We start from the raw sequence: 11,539 nt of genomic DNA, 5'->3' as shown, positions 1-11,539 counted from the left end.
GAGGAGCTGTGCTGGAGGAAGAAGTGTTCTGCTGGAATATAGCTATTTTTACAGTCAGCCTCTCGTTTCAGGCAAGGCGGTTGCATACGCTATGACCTTTCTGTGAAACAGGACCACAGCGACTGACTGACGACGCTGCTTTCAGTGGTGTGGTTGCAGCTTGTATATACAGATTGATCTACATTAAAACTCCTGAATTTGAAAACAGATAGCCATGTAGCTACAGCAGCATGGAGCTACTTATCCAAAAGCTCACCAAGACCACGCTGACCTCCAGGCAGCTTGTTATCAAGTACTCGAGGGAACCGATTCAAAGCCGCACTCACACATGGGCTGAAACGCTGATTTACTTGGAAGTGCCTTACTCTAGGTTGTTTGTACAGCTGTGACTGACTGCTCTTCCCTTTGTTTAGTCCATCTTCACCACGTTATTTTCCGATAATCCTTCTCTCTGCCTGCTGCCACAGCTCTACCTGGCACATGGAGCTGATTTTGTAATTTTAGCTTTTTAAATAATTCCAATGCCTCAATACATACCTACTACCAGAAATGTAAAGTCTGCAACTTGGGAAGTCATAGCTTTTACACGCACTCAGACATGACCTGGAGGAAAAGGAAGTGAACAGAAGGGAAGGGTAAACCAGAAGGAGTTTATTTAGCATTTCTTGGGGTCCAAAATCTCCCTCTGACACAACCTATGTATGACATTTAATAAAAAGGGAACTATCTAGCCTCTTGGTAAAATGAAACATCTGCTTAAGGATTGTTTATAATCACAATCAAAACTTAGAAGAAAAAAAAAGAAAGCCTGCAGTTTAAAAACTTCAGTGCTTTAGAGACTAATAAATGGCTGTCCATTTTGAATAGGTTCCAGTTCTGACGCGTTGTCTCATCAGTAAATAAAGATGTTAACAGTTTACTTTTCTTGACAATTAACAAATTGTTTTTAAATATCAAGACCAAATGTTGGCATTCTCCATAAATCTCTGCGTCAAACAGGTGCCCACGAGATACGCTTGCCAGACTTAAGTATACATGAAAGCCAAATATAAATACAGTTAGCATGGTGCTTTTAGTACTTAGAGCCAAATTCAACACTGATGTAATATCTCTAAATTAAGTTATGTGTCCCCAATGATGAAACTGGCTCTTCCTTTATAAACAGATTCCATAATTCAAATATAATACTATTTTCCTCTTCAAAACTCCTGGAAGTAAATATTTTTCATTATTAAAATAATTTAACCAAAGTGTCTTGTAATTCTAGGTGTCTCAGCTTCTGAAAAATTATATAAGTCTCACTGTTCAAACTGACTTCAGGAAATGGATGCTGCAGTAAATATCATGAGTAGTGTACTGTTAAATAAGTAGCATAAGTGGCAGGAGTCTATAGGCATATGTTGCAGACCCACTGCATGAAGCTCTGTGCAAAGGTCAGAGGGTGACATTATGTGGGTGTGTTGTAGAGGAAATCAGACACGAAGGCATCCCGAATTCAGCTCACCAAAACAGCAGGTCCCAAACCACTGTCTGTGTATGAAGAGGGGTGGCTCAGGTGTTGCAAGCTGCCTTCAGGAGATCTGTCCAAGCGGAAGCACCTCCAGGCTTCTCCAGAAGGGCTTCAACACGCTTCTTGTGAGACAGATGTAGAAACTAGATGTTACCCAATAAGATTTATAGCAGTAATTGCAGTAGGGGTGTTGTGTCCATGCCAGCTCCTACTCACATTTCAGAAGTCACAGTCTGTCATTATTTCCAGGGATCTGGTTTAAGTGAGGAGTTGGTCTTTAAAGGCAAACAGACCCTTTCCTAATATGAAAGGTCATGCCCTTCACATGTTTAAAGTCTTCAGTTGTATTTTAACAATTAATCATGCGGCAAAGATGGGATTCAGAGGTTTAAGAAAAATGGGGCAGGCTGACAGCATCAGAGCATCTATTGTGGCCAACAGGTCAAGGGAGGTGATTCTGCCCCTCTACTTCACTCTGGTGAGACCCCACTTGGAGTACTGTGTCCAGCTCTGGAGTTCTCAATAGAGGAAAGACATGGACCTGCTGAAGTGGGTCCGGAGGAGGGTCATGAAGATGATCAGAGCCTTCCTCTCCCTATGAGGAAAGGCTGAAAGAGTCGGGGTTGTTCAGTCTGGAGAAGAGAAGGCTCTGGAGACAACTTATTGTGACCTTTCAATATTTAAAGGGGGCTTATAAGAAAGATGGGACAGACTTTTTAGTAGGGCCTGTTGTGATAGGGTAATGGGTAATGGTTTTAAACTAAAATAGAGTAGATTTAGACTAGATATAAGGAAGACATTTTTTATGATGGGAGTGGTGAAATACTGGAACAGGTTTCCTGGAGAGGTGGTAGATGCCCCATTCCTGGGAACTTTCAAGGTCAGGTTGGATGTGGCTTTGAGCAACCTGACCTAGTTGAAGATGTCCCTGCTCATCGCGGGGTGGGGGTTGGACTAGATGATTTTTAAAGATCCTTTCCGACCCAAACTACTCTATGATTCTATGATCTAATGGTAGGTATTCATAGCCTGTACTCAGGGAAACTCTAGGAAAGTTGTTACTGAGGATGGTTCAGAAAGATTGTCTTGGCAGGTCACATACACTGGGGATGTATCATCCTCCATCTAAGGAGAAAATTACATTCTTTGTGTCATCTCTCAGAATTACTCAAAGACATCCAGGAATTTTTCTTTAACAAGTTAGTTTTGATTACTCTTACTTCTGTCTCCCTGTAGCACCCAGGTATTTCTTTCCCATTGCTAGGTCTCTTAACCCTTTCCAGAAGCTGCAAGCTGTTTCATTCCCCCCACAGCTATCACTTAGTCAGCTTAAGTGATTCTATAATAGAATATATTAAAATTCCTATCTTTGAGCTGCCCTGCTGTATCATCACACAACAGGATCTGTCACTATGTTTGAACATCCTTATTTAATATGTTAGGATGTTATCTGCAATATGTCATACCGCTGTCCCTAGCCATACCCTAATACACAAGGAAAAGCAAAGCAAAGCAAGCACCCAGGCTGAGCAGGAGTGGAGAAGCAAATTCTTAAGAAGGACTGGGACGTGTACAGTGTTAACAAAAGAAGATGTAAAATATTTTACAGTAGAGTAACATTTGGACTATACTAGTTCCTTTGTCTCTTCACTGTGGGAGGATTGGGTCTTTTCAGCAGTAGTAGTATTTTTTAAAGTATTTTTAAAATTAGTATTTAAAAAATAATGTCATAGCCTTTAAAGTAGTTTATGAGTGAGCTATGTAGCAATATTCACTGAAGTACTCAGAATCAGAACAGAAACTGAATATCCAGCAAGATTTATCATGCAATCAGACAGTTACTTGGGCTGTATTCCTGCTGTTCCTTATTTTCTCTTTGCTGAAGAGTAAAACATGCAGTAATGAGTGTCGGCTATAGCATTCTCACCCAGATGTGTGTGAAATGTAAACATTTAAGATGTTAATACATCTTAAAATGTTGATACTTTAAAAACACTACCTCACATATTAAATTGGGCTAAAACATCTGTACAGGAGGAAATTGATCAGTTACTTTTACTGAAAGACTGAAGCAAAGAAAGATGAAGGTGGTACTTTCATTAATATAGTGATTAGTAAAACATTACTGATCTGTTCTGCAAGCCAACCCTCTCAAATCAGCATTTCAATATTTGTCAGGATTGTGGAAAACATGAGCACCCTGTGGTTGAGATTTCCAGGAAATTTCTCTCGGGCTTTGTTTTTAGGTTAGATACGTTCAAGTAATACCGTACATAAAATAAAGCATGTTCTGATAACCTAATTTGCACATATTTACATTTACATTATTTAAATATTTCATTGCCACAATTGATGCCATTTTGTGTGAATGTGAAGGGCTATACAGCAAACAAAAATTTGAGTTACATGGATTTAAATACCTAACAAAGTCTTGGAAACTACCAGAGATGAGCCAAAGAGCAACAGTAAATGCAAACACTGTGTTTGACATGACATATATCTGGTAAATATGGATGTTGGTATGCTCCTGTCGTGGTTTAACCCCAGCCAAGAGCTGAGCCCCACACAGCTGCTCAGTCACTCCCCCCACGGTGGGATGGAGGAGAGAATCAGAAGAGGAAAAGTGAGAAAACTTGTGGGTTGAGATAAAGACAGATTAATAGGTAAAGCAAAAGCCACGCACACAAGCAAAGCAAAGCAAGGAATTCATTCCCCACTTCCCATGGGCAGGAGGTGTTCAGCCATCTCCAGGAAAGCAGGGCTCCGTCACGTGTGACAGTTACTTGGGAAGACAAACGCCATCGCTCCAAACATCCCCCTCACTTCCTTCTTCTTCCTCCAGCTTTTACTCCTGACCATGACGTCATATGGTATGGAATGTCCCTTTGGTCAGTTGGGGTCAGCTGTCCTGGCCGTATCCCCTCCCAACTCCTTGTGCACCCCCAGCCCACCCGCTGGTGGGGTGGTGTGAGGAGCAGAAAAGGCCTTGGCTCTGTGTAAGCACTGCTCAGCAACAACAGAAACACCTCTATATTATCAACACTGTTTCCAGCACAAATCCAAAACATAGCCCCATGCTAGCTACTATCAAGAAAATTAACTCTATCCCAGCCAAACCCAGCATAGCTCATTTGTCTTGGAAGGAAAAATAACTAGTTTGGTGTTCAGAGGTAGAGATGTGCACTGGCATAAACATCCAAGCAGGGATATAGGCAAGAAAGCACTCTCCTCCATGAGGGAAGCAAAAAAGGTCAGTTTTTCAAAGAGAGAATTCCTTTGGTGGTGGCTTCTGTCTGGAAAACAGTGCTTCCCTAGCCTGGTACAAGTCACATAGCAGTGACAACATGATGCTCCCCTATAATCCCCAGGACCCTTTCGTAAGAATTCAGTCACACTGAAGCTGAATCTTATCCTCTGCTATGTCATTTTTCACCACCAAATCCAATTCTGAACCAGAGGGTCTAAGATACTCATTACCTCTCTTCAGAAGGATATTTAGGCTCTATCTTGTCTAATGATCCTCACCACACATTCTCTGGGATTGGGAAGACTGGCCTGTATCTCTGGTACCGGAACAGATCCACCAGCTTTGCAGTTTTTCGTACATTAAATCGCAACCCACTTCTCTCATCTTAACCAACTAAGGCAAGAAGTATCAAAAAGATTGCTTTAGACTCTAATTTAGAGAACCCTGGGTTCAAACTCTCTCCTCACAAAATCTTTCAAGGATCATTGGACTAGCCATTTTCTCTGTGGTCTGATACTTGATATGCAAAGTATAAATTTTCAATTCATGAATATGAGGACAAATAATTATATGACCATGAGTTCACAGTCATATTGGTCATGATCAGGCAGGCTAACTTCTAGGCTAATGTTTAAACTGTATCTTTGTTCATCCCATGTGGCAGTTTTGGCAGAAACCTTGTTTACAATCTTGTAAACTATCAATGCCAAGGAAATGACTGTGGTGTTGGGATATATATGGCATAGGAGTCTGTTTAATTTTCTATTTATAAGTAAGCTGTTTTCCCATACAGCTTCAAACTACAGCTCATACAGTCTGAATAAGGTCAGGATTCATGCCTTGGAGGGGATATAGATTATGGAAGAAACTAATATTATAAAACAAAATTAGAGTCTGAGTTTCTTCCTGTCTCAGACAACTTGAAAGGTTCTTCTGATGAGCCGTTGTCTTCTTCATCTCCAGGGTAGTGTAACTAGTCTCACATGCTCTAATGACTCAATAGGAAACCATCAGCACTTTTACACAGAATTTTAACACCAGCTAACAAGCCAGGTCAAAAGGAGTATCCTACAATGCTGCTATAACTTTTCTGGAACAAGGAAAAAGCATATGTAACACTTGGCAATGAGCTACCACCTCTTCCGTCATCCCTCTGTTCTTTGACACATGGAGATTTGTGCAAATGGGGGCAGGCAGAACCTTTTTAAAAACACAGCTCCATCCATATTCATCTGGAAGCCACATTTTTCTGCATACTGGATATTTGGTTTTATTTTATTTTGCCAGCATTCTGTTAGATGTATTTCTGATTATAACCTGACCACCAAGCTCCCCAAACTGAACTTTTGCACTGATTAAAAGTAAAGGCAGTATGTTTATGAAAGTCAGCAAATCTGTGAGTCAAAAGAAGACACCTTACCAAAGGGTCAGAATTTGATATAAGGAAGAAAACGTCCAAAAGCATGGAAGAAATGTTACTCCTTGGGTAAAAAGATTCTGTTGCTGAGAAAAATCAAACATTAATAATTCATTTCTTTACAGACTTTCTGCTCTTGACTCTAAGGAGGTAAAATAGTTTGAAAGCCCCACAAAGGTGGGGGAAAACATTATATATTTCCTACCTCCAGCACATTTTAAACCAATTGACCTCAGTATGGTGGGAAGGCCTCTACCCTCATGGCAGAAAACAACTTTGAATGCCCAATACAAATTTTAATATCTATGAGCTGGGAAAGAGAAAGAGAGAAAGAGAGAAAGAGAGAAAGAGAGAAAGAGAGAGAAAGAGAGAGAAAGAGAGAGAAAGAGAGAGAAAGAGAGAAAGAGAGAAAGAGAGAAAGAGAGAAAGAGAGAGAGAGAGAGAGAGAAAGAAAGAAAGAAAGAAAGAAAGAAAGAAAGAAAGAAAGAAAGAAAGAAAGAAAGAGAAAGAAAGAAGCTACCAAATTGATGCCTTGGTTCATATATCTCAATTTATAACAGCATCTTGGATCAAGGGAGAGAGGAGAGGAGAGGAGAGGAGAGGAGAGGAGAGGAGAGGAGAGGAGAGGAGAGGAGAGGAGAGGAGAGGAGAGGAGAGGAGAGGAGAGGAGAAAGTTAACTCAGTCAAATTTTAAACTTTTCAACAAGGATCAGGGTTGCAGTTTAATACATTTTCCTACTCTATTACTGTTCAGCATAAGCTGTTGTATATGATGGAATATTTTACCCTGGATTTCTAATGCACTGTTCCTCACTCAGATTTGGACGGATAAGGAGACACTGAAGGGGTGCATTTCCTGGAGGAGGATACCCTTATACATTGTCTAGTTATAGTTTGTACTAGTGACACATTGTATATTCTTCAATATTGAGCAAATAATTATACAGCCACTGTCCTCACTGACATTTTTATATCCCTTGGATAAAGCAGAATATTCAAGGGCTAAAGCAGAAGAAGTGTTTAAGAAGTTTTTTTTCTTGACAGGATATTCAGATAGGTTTTGGGAGGGTTAACTATTGAGGTAGGGATGATGTGGCTGAAATATTAGTCTTTCACTGTGTGACACTCCTTACTTTAGTATTTTAGCATTTCAAAAACATTAATTTATCTTCACAAGCTTTGCTAAATTTCATTACAAATAAAGAGTATTAAAGTCAGACTGACAACACAGAGAAATCAAGTGATAACCTAAAGTCACTTCCAACTCCACTCCTTAGAAAATAAAACCATCAGCAATTAGATACATCTTTATAGTCTTCCTGTAGTCAAACAGACCAAGCAAATTCCAAAACATAGAACTGCTCATAAAGAATACCTTGACACTATAAGTTGATAGCTATGGATCATCTCATCACAATCCACTGTTGAAAGAGCTATAGGTGAAGTGCCTTGCCTGTCTTATCTTTAAAGATCAAACCTTATATTTATTTTTTTTTTAGAACACCAGCATTTACTTTAGTCTATAAACTTCCTCAAAGGCTAATATTTACACATTTTTTGTTTTTATTTTCTCTTTCTGAAAGCACTACCATCACCAAATGCCACCAAAGTAATAAATCTTTTGAAAACACATGGAAGTCATTTCTCAGAATATCTTCACCATACATATACCTGCAAATTTCACTCACAGAAACAGTATTATATCAGTTTTATCAGAAGCAGAAAAAGATCCCACCAGTTTTCAAACTGCAGTAGTTTCCTGCTGCAGACACCTGCAATTCAGATTTGTTCTGGAAAGAAAATTAAGAAAAAATTTAAAAAAATGAAATAAATGCAATCTAGTAGGAAAGCTTACAAAATCTTACTGAAGAAGCAGCCTGTGCTATTCATGGTCCAAAGAAAACACATTGGGTTTGTATAGAATGGACAGCAAAGCAAAATACATGGTCCTCTCTTCTATTTCTTTATTATACTTAATTTTTGTAGTCAACGTAGTAATTGTTTTGTCCATTAGCTTGATAATAGCATTAAATCATTTTCATTTAATACCTGTAAGAGTTGTATATTTTCAAATGTGTTGCTATGCAGTGATTTAGTGAAAAAAATAGAAAAAAAAAAAAGCCAATTTCAATATAACTATTTACAAAACAAACACTGTAAATTTTAAAACAAGCTTTTCTTAGGTAGAGCTACGCATATCGGCTCGTAAAAAGGAACAAATCATAATCAATATAGGTGGTTTCAAGAGCAAAGCTGTCAAAGAAGAGTTCAAATGAGCACAGGCATATGTATATTTACATTTACAGACTTGGGCTGATTTATGACTTGAACTACCATTTGAACCAGGTAAAACATAGAGGTTTCTGCTGTTTCATCTTGAGTTGCTTCAAGCAAATCACAAAAGGATGAACCCCCTAGCACTGAGCTTCACAGCTTACTCCTAAACTTATTTTAACTGTTTATGATTTCTATTACTCTTATACCGAGCCCATCCTCGTGCAGTCTCCTGTCTTCCCTAAATATGTTCTTCTTTTAGTGGAGTGTCCTTGCTACCAGCTGTCTCGTGCATCAGGTACAATTTTATTAAATGAGGTTTTGGGGTATGCCTGTAGATCCCCCTGGGACTACAAAAAATTGTGGAGCTTGGGATCCTGCTGGCACGCTGAAGGTTAGTATTAAGACAAAGGTTTTAGATTTTAGAAGAGCAAACTTCAGCTCACTCAGAGCTCATTTGGGAGGGGTTCTGTGGGAAGCTTCCATGGAGGATGAAGGAGCTAGTGAGTGCTGGGAGTTTTCAAGAATGCTCTCCTGGAAGCACAAAACCAGTCATCGCCTTTAATGGTAAGGGAAGTAGGCGGAGCAAGGGATCCCCTTGGCTTAACCGCAAGCTTCTGAGTCTGCTACAAACCAAAAGGGAAGTGTACCAGTGATGGAAAAGCAGACGAATACCCGTTCAGAACTATAAGGGCATGGCCAGAGCATGCAGAGATGCAGTTAGAAAAGCAAAAGCTCATTTCAAATTGAAAATGGCCAGACGTGTCAAAAACCGTAAGAAAGGTATGTAAACAACAACAAGAAGCAGAAGGATAATATTGGCCCGCTGTTAAACAGCTGAGGTGAATTAATCACCAACACTGAAAAGGCAGAGGTTCCAATACTTTCTTCACCTCTGTCTTTATGAGTGCTGTTGGGTGCCAGGCCCCAGGCCTTGGGAACAAAAATCCAGGTTGATGCAAACACAGATTCACCATCAGTGAAGGAAGGGTTGGTATGCAAACTATTACAAGAACTTGACCCTTACAAATTGATGGGCCCTGGCAATATCCACCCGTGGGTATTAAGAGAGCTGGCTGACATCATTGCAAGGCAGCTCTCCATAATCTTTGAGAAGTCGTGGAGATCGGGGGAAGTCCCAGAAGACTGGAAGAAGGCTAATGTCATCCCCATCTACAAGAAGGACTTAAAGGAGGATCCATGAAATTATAAGCCCATCAGTCTCGCTTCAATCCCTGGGAAAGTTATGGAACGAATCCTCCTGGGGGCTATCACAAGTCAAACGAAGCATGTGATTGGGAAAAGCCAGCATGGATTCACCAAGGGCAAATCGTGCTTGACAAACTATCACCTTCTACAACAAAGTAACTTGCTCGGTTGATGTGGGGTGAGCAGAGGACATTGTCTACCTGGATTTCTCCAAGGCTTTTCATATGTTTCCCTGCAGCCTCCTCCTACAGAAACCGATGCATTATGGTCTAGACAAGTGGTCCGTGGGGTGGGTGGGGAACTGACTGGCAGGCTGCACCCAGAGCTGGTGGTAAGTAGCTCTTTTTTGAACCGGCAACCTGTCACAAGCGGGGGGGGCAGGGATCAATGTTGGGCCCAATGCTGTTTAATATTTCATAAGTGATCTGGATGATGGGATCAAGTGCACCCTGATGAAGTCTGCAGATACCAAATGGAGTGAGGAAGTAGATATTTCGGAAGGGAAAGCCACCCTGCAGGAAGACATGGATAGGCTGGAAGAGTGAGCTAACAAGAACCTCATGAAGTTCAACAAGGACAAGTGTAAGGTCTTGCACCTGGGAAAACATAATTCAGGAGTGCAGCACAGTCTGGGATCTGCCTGGCTGGAGAGCAGCTCTGTGGAAAGGGACCTAGTGGTCCTGGTGAACAGCAAACTCAGTATGAATGAACAGTGTGCTGCACCGGCAAAGAACATCAACAAGATGCTGGATTGCATCAACAAAGGCAACATCAGCAGAGATAAAGATGTCATTATACCACTCTACTCAGAGCTTGTCAGGCCAAACCTGCAATATGGTGTTCAGTTTTGGTCCCCACTATACAAAGAAATGTGGACAGGCTGGAGAGGGTCCAAAGAAGGGCCACCAGGATGATCAAAGGACTGGGAAGCCTGCCATATGAGAAAAGGCTGAGACAATTTTGTTTGTTCAGCCTTGAGAAAAGGTTGAGGAGTGAGCTCGTCACCATGTTCTAGTACTTAAAGGTTGCCTACAAAGAAGAGGGAGGCTCCGTTTTACAAGAACTCACATGGAAAAGACAAGGGTTAATTGGTGCAAGTCACTCCTGGGGAGATTCCGACTGGACACAAGAGGAAAATTTTCCACAATGAGAAAAATCAGCCATTGGAATAATCTCCCCAGGGAAGTGGTGGATTCCCCAACACTGGACACTTTTAAGATTCAGCTGGATGGGGTCCTGGGCCATCTTGTCTAGACAGAGCTTTTGCCGAGAAAGGTTGGATCAGATGATGCTTGAGGTCCCTTCCAACCTGGTATTCTATGATTCTACGGGATGCCAAATTATCAAAATTCTTCCTTCCACAAGACGAAGATTAGAAGCAGGCTCAAATCAGAGGTGACTCCTTATAAGTCTTAGGCCTTTAAATGCTACAGAATGGCAAAAAAAAAATACATTGAGACATTACAAAGTAGGAAAATGCTACCTCTTCATACTTGGGAAAGGGTATGGGGTTAGTTTCCTTCTTATTTTTACATAGTTGGCCAGGGGGTTGGGGATGGGGGGTTGTTGCACATCAAGGCCATATCACAGTTATTGAATTCACATCCAAAAAAAAAAAAAGAAAAAGAAAAAGAAAATCCTGCTTTAACAGCTGCATCTGCAAGGACAAAAGATGTACTGTCGCTGCATTTTGTAAACAACATAAGGAGCAAACTGGGAAGTGCACTACAGCTGACAGGCACAAATAACAGCTGTATTAAAGACCAACCACCTAACCTTGCATAAAGCCTCTTCCAGCACACTTGTGCTAGAAGAACTCACCTAAAATCTGAGGCTAGACTGATATCAGCATTAGTTGGATGCCTGCTTATAGTTTGCATTT

The sequence above is a fragment of the Grus americana genome, chromosome 1 (assembly GCF_028858705.1).
Source record: "Grus americana isolate bGruAme1 chromosome 1, bGruAme1.mat, whole genome shotgun sequence".
Classification (NCBI taxonomy): domain Eukaryota; kingdom Metazoa; phylum Chordata; class Aves; order Gruiformes; family Gruidae; genus Grus; species Grus americana.
The sequence above is the reverse complement of the archived record's forward strand: the minus strand, read 5'-3'. Positions refer to the sequence as shown.